Source organism: Rhinatrema bivittatum, unplaced genomic scaffold (genome assembly GCF_901001135.1).
Source record: "Rhinatrema bivittatum unplaced genomic scaffold, aRhiBiv1.1, whole genome shotgun sequence".
Classification (NCBI taxonomy): domain Eukaryota; kingdom Metazoa; phylum Chordata; class Amphibia; order Gymnophiona; family Rhinatrematidae; genus Rhinatrema; species Rhinatrema bivittatum.
The window spans coordinates 90,529-102,128 of NW_021821087.1; positions in this window are offsets into that span (position 1 = coordinate 90,529).

Here is an 11,600-nt window from a genome sequence, read left to right on the forward strand (position 1 = left end):
CTGTTCAGCTTGGAGAAGAGACGGCTGAGGGGGGATATGACAGAGGTCTTTAAGATCATGAGAGGTCTTGAATGAGTAGATGTGACTCAGTTATTTACACTTTTGAATAATAGAAGGACTAGGGGGCATTCCATGAAGTTAGCAAGTAGCACATTTAAGACTAATCAGAGAAAATTCTTTTTCACTCAACGCACAATAAAGGTCTGGAATTTGTTGCCAGAGGAGGTGGTTAGTGCAGTTAGTGTAGCTGGGTTCAATAAAGGTTTGGATAAGTTCTTGGAGGAGAAGTCCATTAATGGCTATTAATCAATTATACTTAGGGAATTGCCACTGCTATTAATTGCATCAGTAGCATGGGATCTTCTTAGTGTTTGGGTAATTGCCAGGTTCTTGTGGCCTGGTTTGGCCTCTGTTGGAAACAGGATGCTGGGCTTGATGGACCCTTGGTCTGACCCAGCATGGCAATTTCTTATGTTCTTATGTTCTTAATATCGTGGCGATATTAAGTCGGAAGAACATAAAGGAGGAGAACTTTTAAAAAAATGAATTAAAAAAAATGTGTGTTGGCGGTCAGGTTAGGAAAAGGGACGCTCAATTAACGAATATCCATTTTCCTAACACCCATAATATTGATCATCCGTTTCCCTAACCTGCTGACAGCCTGGGCACCTACTGCCGAGGAGGTGCTAGGGGCGCACAATTTCCCCTAGCACCACCTTTTTACCACAGCAGCTAATTTAAATATTAAATCAGGTGCCCTGGAGAGGTCAATTGGCGCATGTTCGGAGAGCAAGTACTTAATCATGAGCACCCATTTTCTATGCGCAGATGAAGTGTCCTCAGCCTAAATGTCCTCAGCTCCCAAGTAGTGCAGCCCGGCAGAGGCTGGGCTTATGGCACTAGAGCCACAGGCCCCCATCATTCATCAATTTTTAACTGACATGAAATTATTTTTACTGAAATGTCATTTTCTGTTCATTTCGTAACCAGCTGTCAGTAAATTTGCAGACAGTTGACAGCTCTGAGCATAGTGGACAGTAAACATGTTGCAATTCTATGGTCTGGGAAAATTTTAAGGAGATGTCAGGATATACACAGAGAAATGGACTGAAGATCAACTAGGAAACTTTCTTTCAAATTTGTTAAAAGCCCTCCTTGAAATAATTTACGTTTTATTCTTAGGAGTTATATGGCATGAGTTTGACACTTCATAGGTTCATTTTTCAGAAGACATCTGAAGGAGAGACCTATATAGCCTCAAAGCCTCATGTATTACAGTATCTTTGAATTATTCTTATGCTGTTCCAATAAAAGGCATCACAAAATTAGTGAATCCACCCTTCTTTACCACCAAAACAGATACTAGAATACTTTCATTCTTTGCAATTTGGTTTCTGGGAACAATGTGCCCAAAGAATGTATATGTTGATGTGCCACCAAGCTCTTCATGGAGAGAGGCTCCAAATGGCTTCCTTGGCCATTTTTTTTTTGGCAATCAGTGCATAAATTTATTAGTATAAATAAATACAATCAAATCAATAAGTGTTTATGGCTACAAGTAAACCTCCCAGCCGAGGGAGCTGAGATGTAGAGAAGAGAAATTCTTTATCCTAGGAACAAGGCTTGCAGGTAACGATTAAGCTATGTTAGCATAGTGGTGTAAGAAAACTTGCAAAAGAGGATGCATTAAAAAGCACAACATGATCCTTTGCACACAAATCAGCTTTGTTTTGTTGGTTTAATTCTGACATTTAAAATTACTTTAGTGGTGCACTAGATTTTCAGTAGAATGTACATTTTATTTGGACAAAGAAATGCAATATTTCTATTTTTAATATATATATAGATGTGATATATATACATATATATAGATATATATAAATTTAATGTTCAAATATGAAATATTGTCAGCAATGACTATTTAGATCTGTTTTGGGGCATGTTTTTTTTTCCATTAGGAAACTGTTCACTTTTATCCCTGAAACTGAATTTGTAACAGTCACTGTATGGTCATAATTTCTAGCACATAAGAATGTTTTGTATCTTTGCTAAAAGGAGTTTCCACATTTGAAAATTAATGTAAAGAAAGTATAATATATGAATTAAGGATCTGCATGCAGCAAATCTGTAATTTTTCTTATAAATCCTTTTTTATACCTCATGACTGTATACACATTTGATGGTCTTCTACAGAGACTCTGTGTAGTAACCAAGCTGTTTGCAAATTTTGTGCCAATTAAATATTCTAAAATTCTATCAGTGTTAATGCTGCCTACTTACTGGCTCATTGAGCTTAAAGGCCACACCATTTTGAATCTCCCTTTCCATCTGAACAGTTACAGTATCTTGTAGTAATAAAAAAATAGAAAAGCATGCCAAAGTGCCAAGCAAACAGTGGTGCAATTTCTGTATGTGTTTTAAATGATCTTTGTAACATGATTAGAAGCTAAGTATTATTACTCCTTATGGGGAAATGAAATCATAATGTATAACTTTTCAGCAAATGCTGCTAACTGGTTTAATTTGGCACTGCAGTCTCAAGAGAAAAAAATGTGGAAATGGCTGAAGGATTCAGGAGATGATGAAAGATTTGTGCCTTTTTTCTAAGGTCCGTGAGATCATCAATAATTAAATGCTTTGACAGCAGGCTTGTAATCTCTTGTACCCATCAAAGCCCTCTCAGCACTGTACATTGTGATTTCTAATTCTTGAGCTTTATAGCTGCCCTTATTTTCCTTTGGCAAGTTATGGGTAAATTCTACTGCTCTGGCTACTAGTGCTTAACACAGTGTTTACTAGGCATGCAGAGCCCTGTACAAATATATAAAAGAGACAGCCCTTACTTCATGGAGCTTACAATCTAGTTGAGACACACAGACAAGACAATTGCTAGTAAATACAAGTATGGCAGTAGAACATGTTTAACATGAGAGGGTCAAGATCAAGAATTGAAAGCAATCTCAAAGCTGCAGATCTTTAAGCGGGACTTGAATAAGGCCAGAGATGGAGCAAATCGTTCCAGACACATGGCACAAGAGTATGTGAAGTCTGGAGTCAGCAATGGAGGAGAATGACACAGATAGGAGCAGCTTATCCAAAGAATGGAGAAATGTCATTAGTGGAGTGCTCAAGGGTCTGTATTGGGACCTGTGCTATTTGACATATCTATAAATGATCTGGAGAAAGGAAGTGACCAAATTTGCAGATGACACAAAATTGTTTTGAGTCGGTAAAACAGTAGCAAATTTTTAAGAACTGCAAGACTAGGAGACTGGGCTTCTAATGGAAGATGCAATTTAAGGTAGACAAGTGCAAAGTAATGACACAGGGAAAAATAATCCCAGCTACAGGTACATGAAGCTGAGGTCTGTGTTAGGTGTCACCACCCAGGAAAAGAGTTTACCATGAAATCTTCAGCTTAGTGTGTGGAAGTGATCAAAAAGGCAAATAGAATGTTAGGAATTATTTGGAAAGGAATAGAGAACAAAACTGGGAATATCAGATTTCCTTTATATAAATCCATGGTGCAACTGCACCTTGGAGCTGATGCAATACCATGCGCAGCAGCTAGCTCACGATTTCACGAGTGTCCATAACCCCCATTGCAATACAGGGATTAGCGCATCCAAAACATGCATCCAAATCGTCGTATAACTAATGTAAATTCCATGTAGATGAGGCTATTAGCTAATCCCTGCAATACAAAAAAATTTCCCACGCAGCCAATGTACCCATTGCAAAGTGGCATGGGTGCATTGAAAAAAAAGAAGAATCCTGCTTTCTGTGATTCCTCCTAATAGTATCACAGCGATACTAAGTAGGAGGAACCAAATAAAACAGATTTAGTAAAAAAAAAAGAAAAAAGAAAAATTTTTGAAAAAAAATTCTGGACGCTCAATAGATACATACAAGATACATGGTCTATGCCGGTAGCAGGAGAAAACAGATGCTCATAGATTGAGCATCTGTTTCCCCAACCTACTTGACATCCACCTTTCTTTTGTGCCTGATGCCGAGGATGTGCTAGAGACGCACAAACCTTCCCTAGCACCTCCTTTTTTGCGTGACCCCTAATTAAAATATTACATCACACATTCAGGAGAGGTGGCTGGGTGCGTTAGGAAAACAGGCAATCAACACTGAGCACCCGTTTTCTGTACACAAATATTGCATTGGCCCCCTTGAATATAGTGTGCAGTTCTGGTTTCCCCATCTTAAAAAAGAATATTTACATAAGAAAACAAGACTTGCCATACTGGATCAGACCAAAGATCCAACAAGCCTAGTATTCTGTTTCCAACAGTGGCCACTGGCCAATTCAGGTCACAAGTACCTGGCAGGATCCCAAGGGGTAGATAGATTCCAAGCTGCTTATCCCAAAAATAAGCCATGGATTTCTGCAACTCTACCTTAATAATGGTTAATGGACTTTTCTTCCAGGAACTTGTCCAAACCTTTTTTAAATGCAGCTACACTAATAGCTTTCATCACATCCTTTGGCAACGAATTTCAGTGCTTAGTTATGCAATGAGTAAAAAAAATATTTTCTCTTATTAGTTTTAAATGTGTTACCTAGCAACTTCGTTGTGTGTCCCCTGGTCTTTGTACTTTTCGAAAGAGTAAACAACTGATTATCATTTACTTGTTCCATTCTACTCCTTATTTTATAAATCTCTTATCATATCTCCCCTCAGCTGTCTCTGTTGTGATTCCTCCCGTGGCCGGAATCACAGGTAGCGTCCTACCTGCCTGCTGCTCTCCCGACGCTCTGGTTCTCGTGGCCAGGGGCCACCATCGTGCCGGCACGGCAGAAGCCGTGCTGGGGTTCCTCCTTGGCCTGGAGGCCGCCGCCGCCGTCCATTCCTCCGTGGTCTGGAGGCCGCGGTCCCTGGACTCAATTGCGGCATGGAGCCGCTCCCAGAGGCCTTCCTGCGGCTTGGATGCCGCCTCCCATGATGGGGCCTGTTCTGAGGCCTAACTCCTCCTCCTGCAGGGCAGCGGCAGGGATGCCACTGTCCAAGGCCCTGGACTTCCTCTTCCTGCTCCTTCTAGGGGGCAGGCCCGCTGCTCTCTTCCCTTCTTATAGTGATAGCGGAGGTGGGGCTCTCCTGGCCTTCCTGTGAGCTCCTCCCCGGGCATAGTCCCCTTCTACCTACAAAAGGCTCCTGCTGTCACTTCCAACTTGCCTTTGCAAGGAGCTAGTCCTCCAGGAGCAAGTTCTCTCCAGGACTTCCTGTCTTCTGCTCTAGCCTTGCATCTCCTTGATATTTCTGTTCCAAGTTCCGTGATGTTCCAAGTTCCTTGGTGTTCCAAGTTCCTGATGTCTCATGTGGCTCCACCATCCCGTCCCTGTGTGGTCCACGACCAGCCCGGTGGAGTTGTGTAGGGCGCGCAGTGGCCGAGTGGCCCGCAACCACCCCTGCTGGGGTGTGTAGGGCGCTCGGTGGGAATCCAGTGGTTGTCACCGAGGAACCTCCATGTTTCTGATCTCCTCAGCAGTGCAAGTCTCCGAGACCTTGTTTTAATCCTGAACTTGAATCTGAATCAGAACTCTGCACTCTCTCCTGGTTCGGAGCTCCTTGCAGTTGCTCATCCTTTAACATCTGAGTCTTCCTAGCGCTCAGAGTCCTTTCAAGTCCTCATCTCGTTTCCTGTGTCCTTTCCAGACTTGAACTTGTCTCACCGCAGGGGCACACACTACTTGTCCCGCACTGGGGAGCGTCCCCTAGCGCTCCCTTCCAACGCAGTGCAACAATCTCTTCTCCAAGCTGTAGAGTCCTAACCTCTTCAGCCTTTTTTCAAAGGGGAATTGTTCCATCCCCTTTATCATTTTGGTCACCCTTCTCTGCCTTTTCCTATGGGAGACCACAGCACTAAAGCAACTTTGCATTCAAAAAAAAGGGATAATAAGGTTCATGCCTCGGGAAATGAGGCAGTAAATCAGGGCAGTTACAATATCCTTCACTATACACATCTGCATGCAATTCACTACTGTTCCTCCACCCGAACAGAACCTGCTCTAGGAGTGAATTCTAAAATGTTTTATTCACCTCTGACCACTTTCCTGCAGTGAAATGTATGAAGAGACCCCCATTGTGCTTAAACAATATTTAATAGGGATGTGAATCGTTTTTCAACGATTAAAATTATCGTCTGATAATTTTAATATCGTCTTAAATCATTATAGAACACAATACAATAGAAATTCTAACGATTTATCGTTAAAAATCGTTAAATCGTGTTAGTGCGCACTAACTCCCGTTAGTGCGCACTAACAGAAAATGATACAAATTGACACTTTCCAGGTCAGTAAAGGTCAGTTAGGAATGAATATGTATTCCTATTGGCTGGCTGCCCTCTTATCTATTGATGTTACCAAGGTTTCAACTGAGGTGATGGTTGGGGGGATGGGAAATGGAAACTGTTGGTAGTTGACAAAAAAAGTAATGTGATCAGTCAATATGACTAGAACTTGTGCCCTATTCCTGATGCCAGGGGTGTTGTGATCTTCCTGCACTCAGTGCCCTATCCCTGATACCAGGGGTGTTGTGATCTTCCTGCACACAGTGCCCTAACCCTGACACCAAGGGTGTTGTGATCTTCCTGCACACAGTGCCCTATCCCTATTAATACCAGGAGTGTTGTGATCTTCCTGCACACAGTGCCCTAACCCTGATACCAGGGGTGTTGTGATCTTCCTGCACACAGTGCCCTAACCCTGATACCAGGGGTGTTGTGATCTTCCTGCACACAATGCCCTAACCCTGACACCAGGGGTGTTGTGATCTTCCTGCACACAGTGCCCTATCCCTATTAATACCAGGAGTATTGTGATCTTCCTGCACACCGTGCCCTAACCCTGATACCAGGGGTGTTGTGATCTTCCTGCACACAGTGCCCTAACCCTGACACCATGGGTGTTGTGATCTTCCTGCACACAGTGCCCTATCCTTAATAATACCAGGAGTGTTGTGATCTTCCTGCACACAGTGCCCTAACCCTGATACCAGGGGTGTTGTGATCTTCCTGCATGCAGTGCCCTATCCCGCCTGCATTACTAGTGAGAGGCTGGCTTCACAGACAGGGGGGAGCTGCCTGACCCTCACTCCTGACTTCTCCTATGTCCCAGCCAGTGAATGGTGTGTGGGTGAGGGGGAGGGGAGGATGGTGAAGTCTGAGACAGCTCCCTTCCTGCATTACTAGTGAGAGGCTGGCTTCACAGACAGGGGGAGCTTCCTGACCCTCACTCCTGACTTCCCCCATGTCCCAGCCAGTGAATGGTGTGTGGGTGAGGGGGGGGGGGGAGGATGGTGAGGCTGAAACAGCTCCTTCCCTGCATTACTAGTGAGAGGCTGGCTTCACAGACAGGGGGGAGCTGCCTGACCCTCACTCCTCCGGGGTGTTGTGATCTTCCTGCACACAGTGCCCTATCCCTGATACCAGGGGTGTTGTGATCTTCCTGCATGCAGTGCCCTATCCCTAATACCAGGGGTGTTGTGATCTTCCTGCACACAGTGCCCTATCCTTGATACCAGGAGTGTTGTGATCTTCCTGCACACAGTGCCCTATTCCTGATACCGGAGGTGTTGTGATCTTCCAGCATGCAGTGTGCAAGAAGATCACAACACCCCCGGTTACCGGGGGGTGTTGTGATCTTCTTGCACACATCCTGGTATCAGGAATAGGGCACTGTGTGCAGGAAGATCACAACACCCCTGGTATTAGGGATAGGGCACTGTGTGCAGGAAGATCACAACACCCCTGGTATCAGGGATAGGGCACTGTGTGCAGGAAGATCACAACACCCCGGATGAGTGAGGGTCAGGCAGCTCCCCCCTGTCTGTGAAGCCAGCCTCTCACTAGTAATGCAGGGAGGGAGCTGTCTCAGCCTTCACCATCCTCCCCCCCCCCCCCTCACCCACACACCATTCACTGGCTGGAACATGGGTGAAGGGAGGAGTGAGGGACAGGCAGCTCCCCCTTGTCTGTGAAGCCAGCCTCTCACTAATAATGCAGGGAGGGAGCTGTCTCCGCCTTCACCATCCTCCCACCCCCTACTCACCCACACACCATTCACTTGCTGGGACTTGGGGGAAGGAGGAGTGAGGGACAGGTAGCTCCCCCCTGTCTGTGAAGCCAGCCTCTCACTAATAATGCAGGGAGGGAGCTGTCTCCGCCTTCATCATCCTCCCACACACCATTCACTGGCTGGGACATGGGGGAGGGGAGGAGTGAGGGTCAGGCAGCTCCCCCCTGTCTGTGAAGCCAGCCTCTCACTAGTAATGCAGGGAAGGAGCTGTTTCAGCCTCACCATCCTCCCCCCCCCCCCCCCTCACCCACACACCATTCACTGGCTGGGACATGGGGAGGGGAGGAGTGAGGGTCAGGAAGCTCCCCCCTGTCTGTGAAGCCAGCCTCTCACTAGTAATGCAGGCGGGAGAAGGCACTGCATGCAGGAAGATCACAACACCCCTGGTGTCAGGGATAGGGCACTGTGTGCAGGAAGATCACAACACTCCTGGTATTAATAGGGATAGGGCACTGTGTGCAGGAAGATCACAACATTCCTGGTATTAATAGGGATAGGGCACTATGTGCAGGAAGATCACAACACTCCTGGTATTAATAGGGATAGGGCACTGTGTGCAGGAAGATCACAACATTCCTGGTATTAATAGGGATAGGGCACTATGTGCAGGAAGATCACAACACCCCTGGTATCAGGGATAGGGCACTGTGTGCAGGAAGATCACAACACCCCTGGTGTCAGGGTTAGGGCACTGTGTGCAGGAAGATCACAACACCCCTGGTATCAGGGTTAGGGCACTGTGTGCAGGAAGATCACAACACTCCTGGTATTAATAGGGATAGGGCACTGTGTGCAGGAAGATCACAACACTCCTGGTATTAATAGGGATAGGGCACTGTGTGCAGGAAGATCACAACACCCCTGGTATCAGGGTTAGGGCACTGTGTGCAGGAAGATCACAATACTCCTAGTATTAATAGGGATAGGGCACTGTGTACAGGAAGATCACAACACCCCTGGTGTCAGGGTTAGGGCACTGTGTGCAGGAAGATCACAACACCCCTGGTATCAGGGTTAGGGCACAAGTTCTAGTCACATTGACTGATCACATTACTTTTTTGTCAAGCTACCAACTGTTTTCCATTTCCCATCCCCCATATATTGTCAGTGGGAACCTTGGTAACTTGAATAAATAAGAGGGCAGCCAATAGGAATACATATTCATTCCTAAACTGACCATAACTGACCTGAAAAGTGCGCACTAATCGGAAAAAACAATTTTTTAACGAAACAATCGTGCCAAACACGATTTTCTTCTCCTGCCAGACGATTTCAATCGTTAAGACAATAGGGGACACGATTCACATCCGTACTCATTTTTTGTTTTTACCTGCCGGTGCCAGTGCAAAAGTGCGCAATTTTGGACACATTTAAAGTTACTTCATCTGCTCTGCCTTTCCCTCTCCCTCACATCATTGATATATGTCACCGTGGATGTTAAAATTACTACAACGATTTAACATTTTTCCGTGGTATTATAATGCCCACTGCCTAGTGCCCACTGCACACACTTTGCCTTCTGCCAGGCAAACAGTGAGTGTCATCCTGTCTGCTCTGTCTGCACTATTTCTCTGTCACAGACAGGCTTCACAATACAGTCTGTTATGCTGCACTTTCTGGCCTGCCTTCACTGCTTGCTTATGCCCAGTACTACCTAGCTCCCACTGCCCACACTGTGCCCACTGGCAGTCATACAGAGAATAAATAACTAATCTGAAGTGTAGCTAAGGCTTCAATCACGAAAAAGGAAAAACAGAACAACAAGCAAAGCAACACAAATCTACAATGATGCAGAGATATTGTGATGCCATGCTGCCTCCATGGTTTGTTTTCCTGTCTTGTGTTAATGGGCTGCCACAGCAAAAATCCTTACCAAGAATTCGGAGAGACCTCAGAGCTATGCTTTCACACAGACAATGTCTAGAGAAACAATGCAGAGCAAGGCTGTGACATGCTCATTCTTCGAGCTCAGCATCACTGTAATCCGCTCTGTGGCATTATAGGAGACTAGGAAAATGCTCTGCTGCGATACATCATAACTCTCATTGCTTGAAGGTATGCCAATCCGTCCCTTCTCTGCAGCCTGCCCACTCCACAGTGTATGAACCTTTCTCCATACATTTGCAACTGTTGCTATGCCTATGATTTCCATGGGTCTTTTGACTATAATTATTTATTTATTTATTTATTTATTTTATTTTATATACCGGCAACCGTTTGCACATCGTGCCGGTTTACAGATAACTTACAACAAGGATATATAGGCAGAGCCTTTACAAGGAACAGTGTATAACATAAGCTCAAAAACAGAGCAAAAAACTAGATAACTTGTGGAAGGAGGGGGTGGGGTGATCGAGACAGAGGAGGGGGCAGGGGAGGGTGAAAACTGGTGCATAAGGAAAAAATATGTACAGGGGTCGAGGGATTATTGACATATACATAGGTTATATACAAAATTGTATAAGCGCGTAGAAACTCAGTACTTGAGGTGAGAAAGTGTGTATGGTTGCGTTAAGTGACAAATATTATGTGCTGGAGGTTAGGTGAGGGGTTTGTGTTTCCTTAGAGGGTGTGGGTGTAGGTCCTGTGGAGGGGGTGTTAGTACAGGAGGGTGGAAGGGTTTGGGTGTTGGTAGGTGATGATAATGATTGGGGGGTATGCTTGGAGGAAGAGCCAGGTTTTGAGTTTCTTTTGAAGGTGGGTGTGGAGGTTTCAGAGCGTAAGTCAAGAGGCATGGAGTTCCAAAGGGAAGGGCCTACGAGGGAAAGGGCCCTGTTGGTGGTGGAGATGAGTTTAGTGGATTTTATGGAGGGAGGAATGAGAGTTCCACGGAGAGAGGAGCGGGTGAGTCTTGTGGAGGTACGAGGGAGGAAGGGTGGGTTTAGCCAGTTGTAGTGTTCGTTGATTATGCCTTTTGTGGATGAGGGTAAGGGTCTTATATAAAATTCGTGAATGGATAGGAAGCCAGTGGAGATTAAAGAGGGTGGGAGTAATGTGGTCTTTCTTTTTGGCATTGGTGAGGATGCGTGCAGTAGCGTTTTGAAGGAGTTGTGTAGAGGTTTGATGTAGGAAGCAGGAAGTCCAGTAGGAGTGCGTTACAATAATCAATTTTGAAAAAGATAATGGATTGGAGTACAGTACGGAAATCAGAGAAGTAGAGGAGGGGTTTGAGTTTTTTGAGGGTTTGTAGTTTGAAGTAGCAGCTGCTAAGGATAGATTTGATATATGGTTTGAATGTTAGTTGGTTGTCAAGTATGACACCTAGGTTTCTTGTGTCAGAGAGAAAGTTAGAGGGTTGGAGGGTGGGGGGGGAGGGTGTGCGTGCATGTTTAGAGGAGATGAGGGGGAGTTCAGTTTTTTGCGGGTTAAGGGCTAGGTGCATGTCAGTGAGGAGTTGGTTTATGGAGGCGAGAATGGTGTTCCATTTTTGGAGAGCAGTGAGAACAGAATTTGTGAAAGGAATGAGGATTTGCACATCATCTGCGTAGATGAAGTGTGTAATCCCAGAGTT